Source organism: Symphalangus syndactylus, chromosome 8 (assembly GCF_028878055.3).
Source record: "Symphalangus syndactylus isolate Jambi chromosome 8, NHGRI_mSymSyn1-v2.1_pri, whole genome shotgun sequence".
Classification (NCBI taxonomy): Eukaryota; Metazoa; Chordata; class Mammalia; order Primates; family Hylobatidae; genus Symphalangus; species Symphalangus syndactylus.
This window is the reverse complement of record NC_072430.2, coordinates 14547329-14569942: the sequence shown is the minus strand read 5'-3', so window position 1 is coordinate 14569942 and position 22614 is coordinate 14547329. Positions and strand designations below refer to the sequence as shown.

The window sequence follows — 22614 nt, the reverse complement described above, 5'->3', positions numbered from 1 at the left end:
CTGGAGTGCAGTGGCGCAATCTCAGCTCACTGCAACCTGCACTTCCCAGGTTCAAGCAATTGTCATGCCACAGCCTCCCAAGCAGCTGCGATTACAGGCATGCACCATCACGCACAGCTAGTTTTTGTATTTTTAGTAGAGACAGGGTTTTGCCATGTTGGCCAGGCTGGTCTCGAACGGTCTCGAACTCTTGGCCTCAAGTGATCTGCCTGCCCCAGAGACCTTTTTCTAAAAGCCAAGTCTGACCCTGTTTCTCTGCTGCCTAGAAGCTTCCTGTGGACATGGACATAGCCACAAAGTCCAGATGGGCAGAAAGAGGCATTTCTGGCAGAGGGCAAAGCAGGGGCAAAATTCTGGAGTGTGACACAAAGGCTGCAGAGGCCACCTGACTGGCCAGGTCCCATGGGGCCTGGAATGCCCAGCAAGGATCCTGGATTTTCCCCTGAGGCCCAAGTGGAGGGGTTGGGAAGTGGTTTCACTAGTGAATTTTTTTTTTTTTTTTTTGAGACTACGTCTTGCTCTGTCGCCCTGGCTGGAGTGCAGTGGCGCAATCTCGGCTCACTGCAAGCTCTGCCTCCCGGGTTTGTGCCATTCTCCTGCCCCAGCCTCTCCGAGTAGCTGGGACTACAGGTGCCCGCCACCACGCCTGGCTAATTTTTTTTCTATTTTTAGTAGAGACGGGGTTTCACCATGTTAGCCAGGATGGTCTCAATCTCCTGACCTCGTGATCCGCCCGCCTCAGCCTCCCAAAGTGCTGGGATTACAAGCGTGAGCCACCGCGCCCAGCCACTAGTGAATTATTTTAGACACACATACAAAGAGCATTATGATGCCTGGGAGCCCAGGACCCAGTTGAAGGAGCAACACACGGCAGATCAGAAGCCCTGCGTGCCTGTCCCCTCCCTCCCCAGCCAGCCTCAGTGGGAGTCCGCATGTGTCTTTCCCACTATAAGTGCAAGTGGCAGCAGACATTGTAACACTCCCTGCCCTGGGGCCTCACAGCACTGCCTCACCTCAGCCTCTTGTCTTTTTCTCCTGAGGTCACTTTTAGATCCAGCCCCAGGGGAACACCCTGCTTTGGGTTGCAGCCGCCATCTCTGCTGCAGTGTCTTCTGATGAAAGCTGTCCCCTGTGGGCACGAGTGTGGACATGCTGCACCTCCTAAGGCAGCAGTGCTCAGGTTGATGGTGCCCTCCAGGGTGGTTTCATGGCATCGCTGCTGCATTAGAGGCTGCCCAGGGATGTGTGACCAGCTGTGAAGGGGCAGGTTCCTCAGCGAGGGAGGATGAGCTGCGGGGAGGGTGGCTGGGGCAGGGGAATGGGCAGAGCATGACTTCCAAACGCCTAGGAAGCCCCAGGTGGAGGGCGGTGGGGGGGGGGGGGTCTTACCATCTTGGGATGGGAGTTGACCTTTGACCCCATCATGTTCCTCCTGGGACCTGACCCAGGCACACTCCTCTTCCTCTGGGAGGGCTTGTCCCACCAGGGCAGGGGTCTGTGTGTGCCCAGGCAGGGAGCAACAGGCAGTGGGGGGAGGCTGGGGCTGCAAGCACAGAGACCCCGGAAAGCGTGTGAGGACGCTGGGGAGTGGGAAGGGCCTCGGAGGGGTGGTATGGCCGGCTTAGGTTTTCTCAGCAACTCTAGTTGAGAATGCACTGCAGGGAGACGGAGAGGCCGCAGCCACTGAAGCCAACTGTGCTGGAGCAGGCGGAGGGCACTGGGGGTCCCTGGAGAGAAGTGCCGCCTCCTGCCGGGCCCCTGACCGAGTGAGGCATGTGAGGGTGTGAGCAGAGGAGGAGAATCTAGGAGGCCTCCCAGGTGTTAGGGGAAAACTGAGCACCTGGAAGATGACAGAGCCAAGAGGTGTCCATGGCCCTGGAGATGGGGGGCATGAGTATAAAGAGGGTGCTTGGAGTGTGAGGCACCAGGGATGGGAGGTCCCAGCCGGGGCTTCCAGGAAAGGAGGTGGGTGAGGGTCTTGGGGCCAAGAAGGCACAGGGCTCCCCGAAGCCAAGGTGTCCCAAAAATAAGGGAGCGGTCAGCTGGAACAGATTCGGATGTGGCAACACATAGGTCACAGTGCCCTTTACAGAATGTCATGGGGTTAGGGGAGAAGCCTGGAGAGAGTTCAGGGGCAAGCGGGGAGTGGGATAGAGCTGTGAGGACGGGAGAGGAAGGGGCAGGCTTAAGGAATGAAACAGTGGAGATAACACACGTGCACATGCATGTATGTGCACTCAGACACGTGGGCAGGCCCACACATGCGTCTGTGCATCATGGGCGGCACGCTGTGTGTGCACGCGTGCGTGTGGGCAGCATGCTGCAGCCTTCACTTGTGTGTCCTGTGTGTCCATTATGTGTGCAGTACGCTGATGGGCAAAAACGCTGACGATGCAGGCCAGCTGATAACCTGGAGGAGGCCGGCTGGAGTGGGGCCTGCCACATGTGAGGGGTACCCTGGGTTGGTGGCATGGGCAGTTCTTCTTGGGGGGGCAGCATGTTGGGCACAGACACAGAGGAGGCCACAGGTAAAGGTGCTCGGAGACATCTGCTCTGGTGTCTTCTATTTTCAAGGCCATCTGCTGAGAATAGGAAGGGGTGGCGGGTGGGGAGGGGGCTGGAGGAGAGGGCTTCATTTGCTGACTGCACTGAGATCCTCTCTGACCTGAGCCCCTGCCGCCCAGCCAGGCCTGCGGAGCCTGCCATCTGGGCAGGTGGGATGGGACAGATGGCTGTGGCCAGGAAGGCCCACAGGTGCAGGCAGGAGGGCAGGCAGTTTCCTCAGGGAGGGGCTGGCACCAGACACGCTGGATCCCCCCTAATCAGCCACTCACCAGCGGTGGGACAGGGCTGAGCACCAGTCACTTATCTGTGACATAGGTCAGATGGATTTTGGGTGTCGGAAGGTGTTTCATGTGGCAAGACTGGCACGGCCAGCATGCGGAGTGGCTAGGAGCAGGTGAGAGCCTGGGGGTGTCCCATCACTTGCCCCACCTCATGCAGGTTCTGTCCTTCCACTGCCTGGCCAGACCAGACCAAAGCTCACCTGGCCTTTAAGACTGGCACCTGCACCAGGAGCCACTACTGCTCCCTCCTACAGTGGCAAGCTGGGCTCTGCCCCACCGCATCTGCAGCCCCATCAGCCGGTCTCTCAAGGCTCAGCTTTGGGATGCCAGTACAGACCAAAGACAGGAAAAAACCAGTGAACACAAGGGACATCCTGGGAGCCAGAGGGTCCAGCATGTATAGCCAAGGAGTGACAGGGAGCCCTCAACATAGCTGGAAGATCGGCCAGGGGGAAGATGGGCGAGGGCACCATAGGTTATCCACATGCTGGCCAACAGACATGTGGAGATAGACATTCAGCTTTGCCAGGAATCAGCACATGTACAGGCTCCTGGAGAAAACTGAGTACCCTGGGAACAGCCTGTGCTGGCCAGGTTAGGACTCAGGCACTTGCCCCACCAGCAGGGAAAACTCGCATGCTTGTGGGCCCGGCAGATCCTTTTGTAGGCATCTTATCACAGGTAAATACCTGCCTGTGTACCAAGTTACATGTATAATACAATGCTCACTGCTGTGGATTTTGTTCTCTTGCTTTTTTTTTTTTTTTTGAGACAGGGTCTTGCTCTGTTGCCCAGGCTGGAGTGCAGTGGTGCAATCATAGCTCATTGAAGCCTCAATCTCCTGGGCTCAAGTGATCCTCTCACCTCAGCCTCCCGGGTAGGTGGGACTATAGGCACATGCCACCACACAAAAAAAATAATTTTTTTAATTTTTATTTTTGTAGACATGACACCAGGTCTTGCTATGTTGCTCAGGCTGGTCTTGAACTCCTGAGCTCAGTTGATCCTCCTGCCTCAACCTCCCAAAGTGCTGGAATTACAGGCGTGAGCCACCTCGACTGACCTAATTCTTCAATGTTTCATAAAATAATTGAGCAGCCGGGGGCAGTGGCTCACACCTGGAATCCCAGCACTTGGGTAGGTCGAGACAGGCAGGTCACCTGAGGTCACAAGTTCGAGACCAGCCTGGCCAACATGGTGAGACCCCCGTCTTTACTAAAAATACAAAAAAAAAATTAGCCAGACATGGTGGTGGGCGCCTGTAATCCCAGCTACTCGGGAGGCTGAAGCAGGAGAATCACTTGCACCCGGAAGGCAGAGGTTGCAGTGAGCCGAGATGGCGCCACTGCACTCCAGCCTGGGTGACAGAACGAGACTCCGTCTCAAAAAAAAAAAAAAAAAAAAAAAAATTTAGCTGAATTGTATATTTCATTTCTAACTATTTCATTATTAAAGCTTTGACGAGAATACAAGTGCATACCAAGTACTAGGGAGGTAGAGTCACTGCTGCATCTTTAATAAGGAAAAGCTGGAAGCTACCTAGGTGACCATCAGAAGGGGTATGGCTGACATGGTCATGGAGAAGCCTGCTGTGACTTTGCTGCAGCTTGCAGAACAGTGAGTCAGAAGGGGCAACGGAGACCGGAGGGCCTGGCGCGGCCCAGGTCGCAGAGGGCAGGGCAGTCCCAAGGGTGACAGCGGCCCTTGCGCCAGCGCGCCCTCTACCCACATGCCCCGCCCCTCCAGGTCCCTGCGTCCACAAGATCACTTTCCGTGCCCGAGGCGAGGAAGGGGCCAGGACATGGGTGGGGGACGGAGCGCCGCTGACCTGCCCCATGGTCGGAGAGAGTTTGCAGGGGCGGGGGTGTTCCCTGGTCGGACCCTGCCGAACGCCTTCGGGGAGAGGCGAGGCCCTGGCCCGTGACGGCGGGGTCCGGGCCTCAGTATCCCCATCCGCTCCTGGGAAAGCGGGCGGCAGCCTGGAGCCCGACCCCAGCGCCGCCCGACACCGCCCCCTGGCGGCCGCGGACGTCACTGCGACCCGCAGCCTCCGCTGGAGCCGGGCGAGGGACCCCCGACTCGGGCGCACCAGGCTGCGGGGGCGGGGACGTCCGAGCGCCCTGGCCCCGGGGGCGGGGTTCACGGGCTGAGTGCCCACCCCGCTCTCCCCTCGCCCCGCGGCCTCGGCGGGCCCCCGCCCACCAGGGTCTCCACCTTCCCCCGGGTGAAATGGCCACAGTCCCACCATCCGCGCCGCGGCCGCTGCGCCTGCCCCCGGCTGGGCCGATCGGAGGTCCCGGCGGGGCGGGCGGGGCAGGTGGTCCGGCAAGCCCCTTCCGGGTTCCCCTTCCCCAGCCGGAGTCCGCGGACCGCGCTGGGCGCAGGGAGGGGGCTGTGCGCGCCTCCGCTTCCTGGCCTTCCCAGCGGGGACGAGCGCCGACCCCCCGCCCAGTCGTGAGACGCCCTCAAAGTCCCAGGCTCTGCCTCTGCCCGCCCGCGGCCCGCGGACTGCGGGTGACAGGGTCCCCCATCTCCCTTAGAGAACGGACCCCCGCGCTTCTTTACCCTCCACCTGGTGGCCGTCCACGCAGCCCGGCCTGCTCGCGCGTCCCAACTGCCACTTCCCTTGCCTTCCCCAGCCGCACGTCTACCGGGCTCCTGTGTGTCTGCCTGGCTGGGCCTTCCACATACTCCAGGCCCACTTCGCAGGTGCAGATGCTGAGGCCAGAGCGGCTGAGGAGCTGGATGCAGGGGAGAGCGTGCGGGCAGTGTGCGGAGGGAATCGGCCTAGCCTTCCATTGCAGCTCCCATCCCTCCTGCGCCACCCCCTCGGCCTGTCATCTGTCCCCATCCAGGAACCCCCAGGACACGGTCAGCAGAGCCCACTGAGGGTCCAGTGCTGTCCAGGTGGTGGCATCAGGATTCCCAGGAGCCACCCCTCACTCTGCCACCCTATGTCCGTATGTCCAGCAAGGAGCTGAGGGCCTGGAGGGGTGCGGAGGCCCTGCCAGGAGATGCTTTCCTCGATGCCCATTGTGAAGGGAGCAGAGGGCTAAACTGGAAGGGGCTTCCTGGCCCCAAGAGGGCAGTGATTGGCTAAACTGCCCACCCTTGAAAAGTGAAGGACAGGAAGGGGAAAGGTGGAGGGTGGTGGAGCTGCAGGTTATGCCGGTGACCCCTGAGAGACAAGGAGATTTCCACAGTGTATCATTTCTCTTCTGCTGTGCAACAAACAACCCTGCCAGGGTGGCTTTAAACAGCAATGATGTAGCATTGTTCGCGGTTCTCTGGATTGACTGGATGGCTCTTTTGCTTCATGTGGTGTCCGCTGGGATCACTCTACAGCTGTAGGTATCTGGAGGCCCAACTGGAGTGGAATGTCCGAGTGATTCATCCACATGGCTGCAGTAGGTGCTGGCTGCCAGTGGGAGCTCGGCTGCCTCCAGCATGGGCTGCCCCCCTGCTTCGGTGCTCCTTTGCTCGGCTTCTCCACGTGGCTAACTTGGTCTTGCTCACAGCATGGCAGGACAAGCCCCAATGTGCAAGAGCTCATTGAACCTCTGCTTCCATCATGCTTTCTAATACCTCATTCTCCTAGACAAGCCCAGAGTCCACGTGGCGTGAGACTCACAAAGGCATGAATCCCAGGAAGCCTGGTTTATTATTATGGGCATCACAGCTTAGCACAATGATGGGGAAGCAGTGGGGAAAGATCGTAGACAGCAGACCTCCCCGGGCCAGAACAAACAGGGAAGGCTCCTGGAGGAGGATGGGACTGGCTAAGGAGGGGCTGGGAACTCTCTTCCTTCTCCCTGAAGCTCCAAATCCTCAGAGTCCTGGGGAGGTTGGAGGAGCACCAACCACTAACTCAAGATACAAATGCTCAAGGCTCAAACTGCTGAACTCAAAGCGGATCACCTGAGTTCAGGAGTTTGAGACCAGCCTGGGAAATATAGTGAGACCTCATCTGTACAAAAAATAAAAATAAAAAAGTTAGCCGGGCATGGCCGGGCGCGGTGGCTCACACCTGTAATCCCAGCACGTTGGAAGCCCAAGACAGGCAGATCGCCTGAGGTTAGGAGTTTTGAGACCAGCCTGGCCAATGTGGCGAAACCCCATCTCTGCAAAAAATACAAAAAAAAAAATTAGCCGGGCTTGGTAGCAGGTGCCTGTAATCTCAGCTACTTGGGAGGCTGGGGCAGGAGAATTGCTTGAACCTGGGAGGCAGAGGTTGCAGTGAGCCAAGATCGTGCCATTGCACTCCAGCCTGGGTGACAGAGCAAAACTCCATCTCAAAAATAAAATAAAATAAAATGAAATAAAATAAAATAAAATAGAATAGAATAAATAGAATAAATAAAATAAATTAGCTGGACATGATGGCGCAGGCCTGTGGTCCCAGATACTCAGAAGGCTGAGGTGGATGGATCACCTGAGCCTGGGAGGTCAAGGTTGCAGTGAGTGGTGATCATGCCACTGCACTCCAGCCTGAGTGACAGAGCAAGACCCTGTCTCACAAAAAAAAGAAAAGAAAAAAATCCAAACATACCGACTGTTGACAAGAACATGGAGCAACTGGAACTCTCATACACTTCCCCAGTGGGAATGCAAAATGATGTAACAACTTGGAAAAGCTTGGCCGTTTCCTAAACTCATCACAGGAATCAGCAATTCCACTCCTAGGTACCTGCCCAAGAAATGAAAACAACATTCTTTTTTTTCTTTTCTATTCTTAGAGATAGGATCTCCCTCTGTCACCCAGGCTAGAGTGCAGTGGCATGATCACAGCTCACTGCAGCCTCAACCTCCCAGGCTCAAGTGATCCTTCCACCTCAGCCTCTCAAGTAGCTGGGACTACAGGGAGCCACACAACACCTGGCTGATTTTTTTTTTTTTTTTTGTAGAAACAGGGTCTCACTATGTTGCCCAGGCTGGCTCGAACTGGGTTCAAGCAATCCTCCCGCCTCAGCCTCCCAAAATGCTGGGATTACAAGCGTGAGCCACCATGCCTGGCCTGAAAACATCTCTAACACAAAGATCTGTATGTGAACGTTCTGTGAGATAAAGTAGCACAGTGAGGAAGCCACACATGCTCATTTCTGTTTGCAGCACAGTTTCACAAAGCCCTACCTCTGTGACCACCTGCAGCTCTCCAGAAAGTTGCTTTGAAGACAAAACGCGACAGAGCACACAGTCCCCATACCCACACCTCTGGCTTGAGTTGCTACATTCTCTAAAAGATCCATGACCCTAGCCTTGCCTTTTCCCCCTCATAACATCTGGTTAGGGCCGGGCGCGGTGGCTAACATCTGGTTAGGGCCGGGCGCGGTGGCTCACACCTGTAATCCCAGCACTTTGGGAGGCCGAGGCAGGCGGATCACGAGGTCAGGAGATCGAGACCATCCTGGCTAACACGGTGAAACCCCGTCTCTACTAAAAATACAAAAAAATTAGCCGGACGTGGTGGCGGGCGCCTGTAGTCCCAGCTACTCAAGAGGCTGAGGCAGGAAAATGGCGTGAACGTGGGAGGTGGAGCTTGCAGTGAGCCGAGATCGCGCCACTGCACTCCAGCCTGGTCAATAGTGCGACTCCGTCTCAAAAAAAAAAAAAAAAATCTGGTTAGTGATGATGCTTCTGTGATCTATAACCAGATGTATTCTTACCCAAACCTTGATGTGACTCTGCCTCAGTGTAACTTCTGAGCAAGTCTGATGTGATTTTGCACGTATTGAACTCCCACAACTCATGTATAACTGTGAGCTGAAACTATTTTGGAGCAATCTAAGAAAACCTCTCCAAGGAGATGTTCTGGGCCATCAGCCTCTGTGTAATGTCCTCAGGAGGCTCCTGAATCAAACTCACTCTTTTTTGTTTTTTGAGACGGAGTTTCACTCTTGTTGCCCAGGCTGGAGTACAATGGCACGATCTCGACTCACTACAACTTCCGCCTCCCGGGTTCAAGCGATTCTCCTGCCTCAGCCTCTTGAGTAGTTGTGATTACAGGCATGCGAAACCACGCCCGGCTGATTTTTGTATTTTTAGTAGAGATGGGGTTTCTCCATGTTGGTCAGGCTGGTCTTGAACTCCCAACCGCAGGTGATCCGCCCACCTCGGCCTTCCAAAGTGCTGGGATTACAGGCGTGAGCCTTGGTGCCCAGCCATCAAACTCATATCTCTTTTTTTTTTTTTTTTTTGAGACTGAATCTTGCTCTGTCGCCCAGGCTGGAGTGCAGTGGCGCTATCTTGGCTCACTGCAAGCTCCGCCTCCCAGGTTCACGCCATTCTCCTGCCTCAGCCTCCTGAGTAGCTGGGACTACAGGCACCCGCCACCACGCCCGGCTAATTTCTGTATTTTTAGTAGAGACGGGGTTTCACCATGTTAGCCAGGATGGTCTCGATCTCCTGACCTCGTGATCTGCCCGCCTCAGCCTCCCAAAGTACTGGGATTACAGGCATGAGCTACCACGCCTGCCCCAAACTCATATCTTTAAAAGCTTTATTTCTTTTTTTCTTTATGTATTTTATTTTATTTTTTATTTTGGAGATGGACTCTCGCTCTGTCACCTGGTCTGGAGTGCAGTGGTGCAATCTCGGCTCACTGCAACCTCCACCTCCCAGGTTCAAGCTATTCTCCAGCCTCAGCCTCCTGACTAGCTGGGATTACAGGCATTCACCACTGCGTCTGGCTAATTTTTTTATTTTTAGTAAAGCTGTGGTTTCACCATGTTGGCCAGGCTGATCTCGAACCCCTGACCTCAGGTGATCTACCCGCCTAAGCCTCCCAAAGTGCTGGGATTACAGGCATGAGCCACCGCACTCAGCCTTTTTTTTTTTTTTTTTTTTTGAGACAGAGTCTCGCTCTGTCGCCCGGGCTGGAGTGCAGTGGCGCAATCTCGGCTCACTGCAAGCTCCGCCTCCCGGGTTCACGCCATTCTCCTGCCTCAGCCTCCGAGTAGCTGGGACTACAGGCGCCCGCCACCGCGCCCGGCTAATTTTTTGTATTTTTTAGTAGAGACGGGGTTTCACCGTGGTCTCGATCTCCTGACCTCGTGATCCGCCCGCCTCGGCCTCCCAAAGTGCTGGGATTACAAGCGTGAGCCACCGCGCCCGGCCCTTTTTTTTTTTTTTTGAGACGGAGTCTCGCTCTGTCACCCAGGCTAGAGTTCAGTGGTGTGATCTTGGCTCACCGCAAGCTCCGACTCCCAGGTTCAAGCCATTCTTCTGCCTCAGCCTCCCAAGTAGCTGGTACTACAGGTGTGTGCCACCACACCTGGCTTTTTTTGTTTGTTTTTGTTTTTTAAGACAGAGTCTCTGTCGCCCAGGTTGGAGTGCAGTGGCATGATCTCGGTTCACTGCAAGCTCCGCCTCCCAGGTTCCCGCCATTCTCCTGCCTCAGCCTCAGGTGTCCGCCACCACGCCCAGCTAATTTTTTGTATTTTTAGTAGCGACAGGGTTTCACCGTGTTAGCCAGGATGGTCTTGATCTCCTGACCTCATGATCCACCCACCTCAGCCTCCCAAAGTGCTGGGATTACAGGCGTGAGCCACCGTGCCCAGACCTTTTTTTTTTTTTTTTTTTTAATGGAGACAGGGTTTCACCATATTGGCCAGGCTGGACTCAAACTCTTGACCTCGTGATTCGCCCACCTCGGCCTCCCAAAGTGCTGGGATTACAGGCGTGAGCCACCATGCCCAGCTGCATTTTATTTCTTTAGTCAACAGTCCATAGCAGCATTATTCATAATACCCCCAAAATGGAAAGGCATATCCATTAACTGGTGAATAGATGTATAAAGTGTGAGATTTCCATACAATGGAAATTATTCAGCAATAATTATTCTCACCATCTGCCCAGGCTGGTCTCAAGTGATCCACCCGCCTCAGTCTCCCAAACTGCTGGGATTACAGGTGTGAGCCACCACTCCTGGCCTACATCAATAAAACTCTTCGAGAAGGCCAGGTGTGGGTGGCTCACACCTGTAATCCCAGCACTTTGGGAGGTTAAGACAGGAGGATCACTTGAGCCCAAGAGTTCCAGGCCAGCCTGAGAAACATGGCAAAACCTCTTCTCTACAAAAATTTTAAAAATTAGCCAGGCATAGTGGCATGTGCCTGTGGCCCCAGCTACTCGGAAGGCTGAGGTGGAAGGATTGCTTGAGCCCAGGAGTTTGAGGCTGCAGTGAGCTGTGATCACTGCACTCCAGCCTGGGTGACAGAGGGAGACTGTATCTCAAAAACAGAAAAAAAGGGCCAGGCGTTGTGACTCACGCCTGTAATCCTAGCACTTTGGGAGGCCGAGGCTGGTGGATCACTTGAGGTCAGGAGTTCGAGACCAGCCTGGCCAACGTGGTGAAACCCCATCTCTATTAAAAAATACAAAAGGCCGGGCGCGGTGGCTCACGCTTGTAATCCCAGCACTTTGGGAGGCCGAGGCGGGTGGATCCCGAGGTCAGGAGATCGAGACCACGGTGAAACCCCGTCTCTACTAAAAATACAAAAAATTAGCCGGGCGTGGTGGCGGGCGCCTGTAGTCCCAGCTACTCGGAGAGGCTGAGGCAGGAGAATGGCGTGAACCCGGGAGGCGGAGCTTGCAGTGAGCCGAGATTGCGCCACTGCACTCCAGCCTGGGCGACAGAGCGAGACTCCGTCTCAAAAAAAAAAAAAAAAAAAATACAAAAAAATTAGCTGGGTGTGGTGGTGGGTGCCTGTAATCCCAACTACTCGAGAGGCTGAGGCAGAATTGCCTGAGCCCAGGAGGCAGTGAGCCATTCCCTCCAGCCTTGGTGAAAGAGTGACACTCTGTCGAAAAAAAAAAAAAAAAAAAGAAAGAAAAGAAAAGAAAGAAAGGTTTCGCAGAGGTTGCAGTGAGCCATTCCCTCCAGCCTGGGTGAAAGAGTGAAACTGTCAAAAAGAAAGGAAAAGGGAGGGGAAGGGAGAAGGAAGAAGGAAGGAAGGAAGGAAGAAAAAAAAAAAAAAGAGCCAGAGCTTGGGCTAAGCCTTCAGATGGGCTGTAGCTGGAAGGAATGAAGGAAAGGAGAAAGAAAAAAGAAGGGAGGGAGGGAGGGAGGAAGGAAGGGAGGGAGGGAGAGAGAGAAAAAAAGAGCCAGAGCTTGCGCTAAGCCTTCAGATGGGCTGTGGCTCAGCTGAGACCCGGTCAATGCTGGAGGCAGCCCTGAACCTTCCCGGTTTCAGCCCCCAAACCCTTGGGGCCTGTGTGTGGTCCCAGGGCCCTGGGGTGCCGCCTCGTGTTTCCGAGGTTGGAAACCCCACACTGATACGCGAGCCTGGATGTGTGGCGCCAAGTTGTTTACAGAAAACTCTCCGTGAGGGAACGAGGCCTATTTTCAATGATAAATGCCCCAAATCACAAGTAGTTCAACCCCCAAGTCTGAATTCTCCCAAACTGGGGAAATCGGCTTATTTCCAATAACAAGCTCCAGGCTCAGGGGAGGCCAGCCCAGCTGCGCAGGTGAAGCTGCAATTAGTGCAGGGCAATTAGGGACGCTCCCCGTTCGGGTGGGGCCTGGCCCACGGCAGCGCTTCCGGAGGGAAAGGCAGAGAGGGTGTGCGCCAGCCCCAGCCGCCCACGAACCGCTGGGAGCAGACTCCTCTCTCTGGCCTGGCGGGGACACGGTGCCACTGACTTGAGCTTGGGGACCAAAGGGCGGGGTACCCACGCACCCCTGTGCTGAGAGATTCGCTGAGAGCCGCGCAGAGGGCCCCAGGGTCCAAACAGGATACCCAGGATTGAGGCGAGGTTAGGAAACCCACAGTACCTGAGGTCCTCACTTTCAGGGCTCCCTGAGTGATGAAAGGGGGGCTGGGAGAGGGCAGAGGCTGCCCGAGAGAGAAGAGCAGCTTTGGGGTTCTAACCCCGCACTAACCAACTTCCCCAGCCGGAGCTGGGCAGGTTCTTGGGGGTCAGCCCCAGGCAGGACCGCTCCCCAACACCCTTCCCTTGGTTACCCTGAGGTATGGAGTCCAGAGTGGAGTCAGCCATCCTCAGACCTTGACGCCCCTTTTTTTAAATTTAATTTTTAATAGAGATAGGGGTCTCACTATGTTGCCCAGGCTAGTCTCAAACTCCCAATCTCAAGCGATCCTCCCCCCTTGGCTTCCAAAATGCTGAGATTACGGATCTGAGCCTCCGCGCCTGCCCTGAACCTCGCCCTGCGGCTGCCTGGGCTCCTCCCCGTCTCCGCCCCGGACCACCAGGGGCCGCTGTGAAGCCTGCGACTGGCCGGGCTTCACCTTGGACCCGCCAGGAGTCCCTGCAGGAGTTGGGAGGCCCGCCAGCCACAGCTCCTTCCCCGACCCTCCGGGCTGCCCACCGCTGATTGGACCAGGCATGGGCATCTGATTGAGGGGAGCCTATCCATAGGCTGGCCAGTGATCTATCAGGGCTGGCCTAGTGAGAACGCAGCCAATCAGATGCTTTCCTGGGACCCGGGGCCAAAGCTGCCCCAGGAGGTGTGCTAGCCGCAGACAGAAGGGCCAGCCCGGAGACAGGAGGGGATCCCGGAGAGGGAGACGCGGGGCGAGAGGCCTGGGCTCTTCCTTGGCTTGACCCAGCTTAGACTTTCTCAAACCGAATTCATTCCCGCCGGCTCCTGGCGACTCTCACCCTGTTCGCTGTCACCCTTTCGTGATTGACCTGAAATCACTTCGTCACTGTAGCCGCACCCTAAGCATTCATCTCATATCTGTGATGTTTGCTGTGCTCCTTATGTTTGCTCTAATATGGGTTAAACCAAATTCAACACCATCAAAATAATGTTCCTCCATTTGCACACCCACTTTCACAGTAGCAGCATTCGCAACAGCCAAAAGGTGGGAGCAGCCCACGGGTCCACGGACGGGCGAAGGGGTGAGCAAATAGTCTACGGATAGTGGAGAGCTCTTTAACCGCAGAAAGAAGGAAATTCTGCATATGCTGCAACAGGATGAAAAGTGAACCCTGACATTATGCGGAGTGCAATAAGCTAGTCACAAAAAGACAAATACTGTAGGATTCCACTTGTATTCTGTGTCCAGAGTGGTCAAATTCAGAGAGACAGGAAGTAGAATGGTGGTTGCCAGGGGCTGGGAGGAGCCGGGAATGGGGAGGTATTGTTTAATGGGTATGGAGTTTCGGCTTGGAAAGATTGAACTATACACTTTTTTTTTCCTTCCTTCCTTCCTCCCTCCCTCCCTCCTTCTTTCTTCTTTCCTTCCTTCTTTCTTTTCCTTCCTTCCTTCTTTTTCTCTTTCTCTTTCTTTCCCTCCTTTTTCTCTTTCTCCTTCCTTTTTCTTTTCTTTCTTTTTCTTTCTCTTTCTTTCTCTTTCATTCATTTGTTCGTTCCCTCCCTCCCTCCCTTCTTTCTTTCTTTCTCTTTTCTTTCTTTCCATTCCTCCCTTCCTCCTTCTTTCCCCTGACCATAGCAAGGACATGAACTGTACACTTAAACATGGTTGAAACGGTAAATGTTATGTGATGTGCATTTTACCACCATGTTTGAAAAAAGTTCTTCTGTGCACCCCAGAACCCATCCTGCATGAGGATCCACAGAGCGCCCGGCCCAGCCTCTGCATGGCATGACCAGGAGTATTTGCTCACCGGGGGGCTCACCGTGGCCTGAGCTAGGGCCAAGCTAGTACCAAGCCAGGATGGCCCTACCCAGCCAGAGCCAGAGAGTGAGGGGTCAAATTGGGGTACTTTCTTCATCTGCAAGGAGAACTCATAGCAGTCCTCTTTAAGGTTCTTTTTTTTTTTGAGACCATGTCTCACTCTGTCACCCAGCCTGGAGTGTAGTAGCGCCATCTCAGCTCACTGCAACCTCTGCCTCCCGGGTTCAAGCGATTCTTCTGCCTCTGCCTCAGCCTCTTGAGTAGCTGGGACTACAGGCATGTGCCACCATGCCCAGCTAATCTTAGTATTTTTGGTAGAAACTGGGATTCACCATGTTGGTCAGGCTGGTCCCGAACTCCTGACCTCAGGTGATCTGCCCGCCTTGGCTTCCCAAAGTGCTGGGATTACAGGCATGAGCCAATGCGACCGGCCCCTCTTTAAGGCTCTGGAGGGCCCTGTCTGCCAAGGAAGAAAGTGCCATCCCAACCCCCAGCCCCACCCCCACTTCCATACACACTTTGGCCTCAGTGGGGACTAAAAGCAGAGAGGAAATGGAGGCTTAGAGAGGTCCAGTGACATGCCCAAGGTCACACAGCCACAACCGGAAGCCAGCAATTCCAATGGCAAAATCCATATTCTCTCTAAACCTTTGCTTCTCAACTAGAAGAATGAGAGCCTGGCGAGTGCAGGCTAGGTTGAGGAGAGGCCACCGGACAGACACAGAACAGCTTCCGGAGCACCAGCCTTCCGTGGCCATTTGGAGTGGGAGGTGCAAAATTGAGCAAATGCATAAAACCTAACTTTTGCATCACACAAGCATTCCCATAGTGCAGGGGTAGAGCCTAACACTCGCATGGAGTTTTTTGGTTTGGGTTTTTTTGTTTTTTGTTTTGCTCTTTTGAGACAGTTTTGCTCTTTTTTTTTTTGAGACGGAGTTTCGCTCTTGTTGCTCAGGCTGGAGGGCAATGGCACGATCTCGGCTCACTACAACCTCTGCCTCCCAAGTTCAAGCGATTCTCCTGCCTCAGCCTCCCAAGTAGCTGGGATTACAGGCCTGCGCCACCAGACCCAGCTAATTTTGTATTTTTAGTAGAGATGGGGTTTCACCATGTTGGCCAGGCTTGTCTTGAACTCCTGACCTAAAGTGATCTGCCTGCTTTGGCCTCCCAAATTGCTGGGATTACAGGCGTGAGCCACCGGTCCCAGCCTCACGTGGATTTTTGATGAAGCAAGTTTCTTCTGTAATAGCAGCAGGACTTCATTATCCTGGTCAATTGGCCTGCACAATTAGGGAAACAATGGTGGAAAACTTCGAGAAGCTTGTGTTCCACCTGCCACCAATGGAGAAAGCACCACTCCACTGTGACATGCTTCGTGATGACTCGCTGAACAGAAGGATGCACCCTCAGCCACCAAGGGTGTAGTTTGTGGGTGCCTCCTGGGTCCATCAGGTTGGCAACACAAATGCCAGCCCCTCACCTCAGCCCCTCACCCTAGAGTGATTTCAGAGTGTCTCATCTCTTAACTCTGAGTCACAGAGCGGTGCGGAGGAAGAGGTGGGACAGGGCAGGGCCGGGCGTGGCGTGGCCACTCATGGCGCAGAGTGAAGGGTGGAGAGGTGCACTCTGAGTTTCTTGCCTTCATTTGCTTTGTTGGTGAAGGAGGAGCCTGAGGGGCCTGGCAGCGGCGCTGAGGCTCTGGGCCTTCCTGCTCCCCTGGGTTTGACCTGGATGCCAGCTACCCAGGCATTGCCAGGCAGTATCCTGGGGAAAGGTGGGACCTGCTGCTTCCCACGCATGCCCTGTGGGATGGGGAGGGCTTGGGGAAGGTGCTGCTATGTCCTGAGTCCCCGGAGCCAAAGACTCCCGAGGGTGACAGAGCAGCCCTGCCCGACCCCAGGCCCAGGGGTGATGGCTGTTGGTGGCTCCCAGGCTGAGCCACTGTAGCCTTCCCATCACTCTCTCTGTCTGACACCCAGAGACTGGGTCCTGCCACCCAGGAGTAAGGCAGGGGCAAGAAGGTGCTTTCCGGAATGTAGCCCTGGCCAGGCACAGTGGCTCACAACAGTAATCCCAGCACTTTGGGAGGCCGAGGCGGGCGGATCACGAGGTCAGGAGATCGAGACCACGGTGAAACCCCGTCTCTACTAAAAATACAAAAAATTAGCCGGGCGTGGTGGCGGGCGCCTGTAGTCCCAGCTACTCGGAGAGGCTGAGGCAGGAGAATGGCGTGAACCCGGGAGGCAGAGCTTGCAGTGAGCCGAGATTGCGCCACTGCACTCCAGCCTGGGCGACAGAGTGAGACTCCGTCTCAAAAAAAAAAAAAAAAAAAAAAAAAAATAGCTCAGCGCTGTGGCTCACGCCTATAATCCCAGCACTTTGGGAGGCCAAGGCAGGTGGATCACAAGGTCAGGAGTTCGAGACCAACCTGACCAACATGGTGAAACCTTGTCTCTACTAAAAATACGAAAATTAGCCAGGTGTGATTGCACGCCCCTATAGTCCCAGCTACTCAGGAGACTGAGGCAGGAGAATTGCTTGAACCCAGGAGGCGGAGATTGCAGTGAGTCAAGATGGCGCCACTACACTCCAGGCTGGGTGACAGAGCGCAACTCATCCCAAAAAATAAATAAATAAAATAATAAAATAAAGATAGAAATCATTTGGGGTCCCTGCACCCTACATAAAATGTCAAATCATAAACCCCAGGTCCTACTCTGAACCAAGACCTCTCTGTTCCTCACTGTACCTCCTCAGAGAAGAAACTCTGGAAGAGCAAGAAAAGTGTTAGACTCAGAGTCAAGCGGACCCAGTAGAAAACCTCAGAAAAGGACAGCTCAGACTCAATGGAAGCTTATTTTTCTCTCATTGTGAAGATGTCGGCCGGGCACAGTGGCTCACACCTGTAATCTTAGTACTTTGGGAGGCCAAGGGGAGCGAATCGCTTGAGGTCAGGAGTTGGAGACCAGCCTAGCCAACATGGTGAAACCCTGTCTCTACTTAAAATACAAAAAAAAATTAGCTGGGCGTGGTGGCAGGCGCCTGTAATCCCAGCTACTCGGGAGGCTGAGGCAGGAGAATCGCTTGAACCGGGGAGGTGGAGGTTGCAGTGAGCTGAATTGCGCCACTGCACTCCAGCCTGGGCAACAAAGCAAGATGCCGTCTCAAAAACAAAAACAAAACCAAAATCTGTTTAGAGAGGCCCAGGGCTTGTATGGCAAGGAGTGTCACAGTGTCAGGAACCCGGGCTGCCTTTACTCCTTTCTTTTTTTTTTTTTTTTTTTTTTTTTTTTTTTTTTTTTTTTGAGACGGAGTCTTTCTCTGTCCCCCAGGCTGGAGTGCGGTGGCGCGATCTCGGCTCACCGCAACCTCCACCTCCTGGGTTCACGCCATTCTCCTGCCTCAGCCTCCCGAGTAGCTGGGACCACAGGCGCCCGCCAGCACGCCCGGCTAATTTTTTTGTATTTTTTAGTAGAGACGGGGTTTCACCGTGTTAGCCAGGATGGTCTCGATCTCCTGACCTCGTGATCCACCCGCCTCGGCCTCCCAAAGTGCTGGGATTACAGGCTTGAGCCACCGCGCCCGGCCTGCCTTTACTCCTTTCATCCTGTGGCTCTGCCGTACCTAGTTTTATCTTTTTTCTTTTTGTTTATTGGAGTTTTGCTCTGTCGCCCAGGCTGGAGTGCAGTGGCGCAATCTTGGCTCACTGCAACCTCCGCCTCCTGGATTCAAGTGATTTTCCTGCCTCAGCCTCCAGAGTAGCTGGGACTATAGGCACACGCCACCACGCCTGGCTAATTTTTTGTATTTTTAGTAGAGACGGGGTTTCACCATGTTGGCCAGGCTGGTCTCCAACTCCTGACCTCACGTGATCCACCCGCCTCAGCCTCCCAAAGTGCTGGGATTACAGGTGTGAGCCACTGTGCCTGGCCTCTTTTTTTCTTTTTTTTAGAGAGAGAGTCCGGCTCTGTGGCCCAGGCTTGAGTGCCGTGGTGAGATGGGAGAATAACACCTGGAGGAAGGGAACCTGAGGACTTCCCAGAACTAAATCAAATAGAGAGGAGAGAGGAGGCACTTCAGCTACGACAGGAAATATCCTCTTCATTTGCATAGGGCGTTCACCAAGTAAATGACTTTGTAACTTCATCCTCTTCATTTACATGGGGTGTACACCCAGTAAATAGCTTTGTAACTTCACTTCGGTAACTCACTTTAAGCCTCTTCATTTACATAGGGCGCACACCAAATAACCAATGGAAACCTCTAGAGGGTATTTAAACTCCAGAAAATTCGGTGACAGGATCTTGAGCCACTGTGCTCCGGCGGCTCCCACTCTGTGCAGTCGATTGTACTTTTGTTTTCAATGAAACTCTGCTTTTGTTTCTTCATTCTTTCCTTTCTTTCTTTATACGTTTTGTCCAATTCTTCGTTCAAGACACCAAGATCCTGGAAACCCTCCAACGCTAACAGTGGCACAATCACAACTCACTGTAGCCTCTCCTGGGCTCAGGTGATCCTCCCACCTCAGCCTCTCAAGTAGCTGGGACTACAGGCCCACACCACCATGGCCGGCTAATTTTCATGCTTTTTGTAGAGGGAGGTCTCCCTCAGTTTCCCAGGCTGGTCTCAAACTCCTGACCTTGTGATCCGTGCGCCTCAGCCTCCCAAAGTGCTGGGATTACAGGCGTGAACCACAGCGCCCGGCCTGGACCCTCCATTTCTTTTTCTTTTCTTTTCTTTTTTTTAAAGACAGAGTCTCGCTCTGTCGCCCAGGCTGGAGTGCAGTGGCTCAGTCTCGGCTCACTGCAAGTTCAGCCTCCCGGGTTCACGCCATTCTCCAGCCTCAGCCTCCCGAGTAGCTGGGACTACAGGTGCCCGCCATCATGCCTGGCTAATTTTTTTGTATTTTTAGTAGAGACTGGATTTCACCATGTTAGCCAGGATGGTCTCCATCTCCTGACCTCGTGATCCGCCTGCCTCGGCCTCCCAAAGTGCTGGAATTATGGGCGTGAGCCCGGCCTAGTTTTCTTTTTTAAGACGGAGTCTCACTCTGTAGCCCAGGCTTCACTGCAACCTCCATCTCCCAGGTTCAAGGGTTTCTCCTGCCTCAGCCTCCCAAGTAGCTGGGATTATAGGCGCACACCACCATGCCCGACTAATTTTTGTATTTTTAGTAGAGATGGGGTTTTGCCATGTTGGCCAGGCTAGTCTTGAACTCCTGACCTCAGGTGATCCGCCTGCCTCAGCCTCCCAAAGTGCTAGGATTACAGGCATGAGCCACTGCACCTGGCCACATGAATAGTTTTCATTTCTGAGATCACTTCATGTTCGAAATGGTTGCTGAAACTCCTGCCATTTTATCTGCATTCCCAGAAGCGAGAAGGGGGTAGAGTGTGCCTTTCCCTTTAAGAACTCTTTATGAAGTCAAACACACTCCTTACATTGAGGCCAGAAATTAGTCACATGGCCACACCTACATGTAAGGGAGGCTGGGAAATGTCTTAATTCCAGGCAGCAAATGCCCTGATAAAATATCAGCTTCTAATCCCTTGGATCTCTGTGGGAGGTCGAGGTGGGGAGTGGAAGTGGAGGACCATAAGCAATATCTGATGTAATCACTGACAAGCTGTGTGTCCTTGGGCAAATCCCTTCACCTCTCTGAGCTCCTGCCTGTCTTTGAAATGAGGACGTAGAAAGATCATCTCCAAGGACACTCCCTGCCTTGACATTTTGAGACTCTGGAGCAGGGAGCCCAGGGTGGTCAAAGACAAGAACAGAAGCTGCTTGGGTTTAAAAGTTGCCTGGCCGGGTGCGGTGGCTCATGCCTGTAATCCCAGCACTTTGGGAGGCCGAGGCGAGTGAATCTCCAGGTCAGGAGTTCGAGAGCAGCCTGGCCAACATGGTGAAACCCCGTCTCTGCTAAAAATACAAAAAAATTAGCTAGGCATAATGACAGGTGCATGTAATCCCAGCTACTCGGGAGGCTGAGGCAGGAGAATCGCTTGAACCCAGGAGGCAGAGGTGGGTTGCAGTGAGGCAAGATTGCACCACTGCACTCCAGCCCTGGCGACAGAGTGAGACTCCGTCTCAAAAAAATAAATAAATGTTGCCTGTTCTGGGCCAGGCGCGGTGGCTCATGCCTATAATCCCAACAATTTGGGAGGCTGAGGCAGGCAGATCACGAGATCAGGAGTTCAAGACCAGCCTGGCCAACATGGAGAAATCATGCCTCTACTAAAAATACAAAAAATTAGCCGGGCATGGTGGCAGGCACCTGTAATCCCAGCTACTCGGAAGGCTGAGGCAGGAGAATCTCTTGAACCCAAGAGGCAGAGGTTGCAGTGAGCCCAGACTGTGCCACTGCACTCCAGACTGGGCAACAGAGCAAGACTCCATGTGAAAAAAAAAAAAAAAAAAAAAAAAAAGAATGGCTACTCCATAGGCAGAGCAGGTCCGAAGGCAGCTAGTTGCCTTTTTGTTTGTTTGTTTCTGAGATGGAGTCTCCCTCTGTTTCCCAGGCTGGAGTGCAGTGGCATGATCTTGGCTCACTGCAACCTCTGCCTCCCATAGTCAAGCGATTCTCCTGCCTCAGCCTCCATAGTAGCTGGGATTACAGGCATGAGCCACCACGCCCGGCTACTTTTTGTATTTTTAGTAGAGACGGGGTTTCCCCATGTTGGCCAGGCTGGTCTGGAACTCCTGACCTCAGATGATCTCCCTGCCTTGGCCTCCCAAAGTGCTGGGATTACAGGCCTGAGCCACCACGCCGAGCCAAGCTTGCCCATTTTTATGGTTATTTCTTGATTATATGCTAAATAGGGGGTGTATTATTCATGCCTCCCCATTTTAGACCATATAGGGTAACTTCCTGACGTTGCCATGGCATTTGTAAACTTTCATGGTGCTGGTGGGAGTGTAGCAGTGAGGACGCCCTGAGGTCACTCTTTTTTTTTTTTTTTTTTTTGAGACGGAGTCTTGCTCTTTCGCCCAGGCTGGAGTGCAGTGGCGCAATCTCGGCTCACTGCAAGCTCCGCCTCCCGGGTTCACGCCATTCTCCTGCCTCAGCCTCTCCGAGTAGCTGGGACTACAGGCGCCCGCCACCACGCCCAGCTAATTTTTTGTATTTTTTAGTAGAGACGGGGTTTCACCGTGGTCTCGATCTCCTGACCTTGTGATCCGCCCACCTCGGCCTCCCAAAGTGCTGGGATTACAAGCGTGAGCCACCGTGCCCGGCCAGCCCTGAGGTCACTCTTAATCGCCATCTTGGTTTTGGGTGGTGTTGGCTGCCTTCTTTACTGCAACCTGTTTCATCAGCAAGGTCTTTGTGACCTGTATCTTGTGCCGACCTCGTATCTCATCCTGTGACTTAGAATGTCTTAATCTCCTGGGATTGCAGCCCAGTAGGTCTCAGCTTCATTTTACTCAGCCCCTGTTCAAGATGGAGTTGCTCTGGTTCACACAACTCTTAACGCTTTGGGAGACTGAGGTGGGAGGATCCCTTGAGCACAGGAGTTCAAGACCAGCCTGGGCAACATGGCGATACTCCCTCTCTGCAAAAAAATAAATGTATATTGCCGGGCGCGGTGGCTCACACCTGTAATCCCAGCACTTTGGGAGGCCGAGGCGGGAGGATCACAAGGTAAGGAGATCGAGACCATCTTGGCTAACACGGTGAAACCCCGTCTCTACCAAAAATACAAAAACTTAGCCCGGCGTGGTGGCGGGCGCCTGTAGTCCCAGCTACTCGGGAGGCTGGGGCAGGAGAATGGCGTGAATCCAGGAGGCAGAGCTTGTGGTGAGCTGAGATCGTGCCACTGCACTCCAGCCTGGGCGACATAGCGAGACTCTGTCTCAAAAAAAAAAAAAAGAAAGATGTATATTTATTTATTTACAAAAACCGGGCCAAGCCGGGCGCGGTGGCTCACGCCTGTAATCCCAGCACTTTGGGAGGCCGAGACGGGCGGCAGCAGATCGAGACCATCCTGGCTAACACAGTGAAACCCCGTCTCTACTAATAATACAAAAAAAAAATTATCCGGGCGTGATGGCGGGCGCCTGTAGTCCCAGCTACTCGGGAGACTGAGGCAGGAGAATGGCGTGAACCCAGGAGGCGGAGCTTGCAGTGAGCCGAGATCACGCCACTGCACTCCAGCCTGGGCAAC

At 54.0% G+C, this 22614-nt stretch overlaps 1 long non-coding RNA gene across 1 annotated transcript; it reads left to right on the top strand.

Annotated features, from left to right (window-relative positions):
• The first annotated feature begins 1658 nt into the window (after positions 1-1658).
• LOC129487434 (uncharacterized) lies at positions 1659-3490 on the top strand. The gene is made up of 3 exons (XR_008659323.2): positions 1659-1766; positions 2366-2528; positions 3004-3490. It is a non-coding gene; the product is annotated as an uncharacterized lncRNA (long non-coding RNA).
• Positions 3491-22614: the final 19124 nt, after the last annotated feature.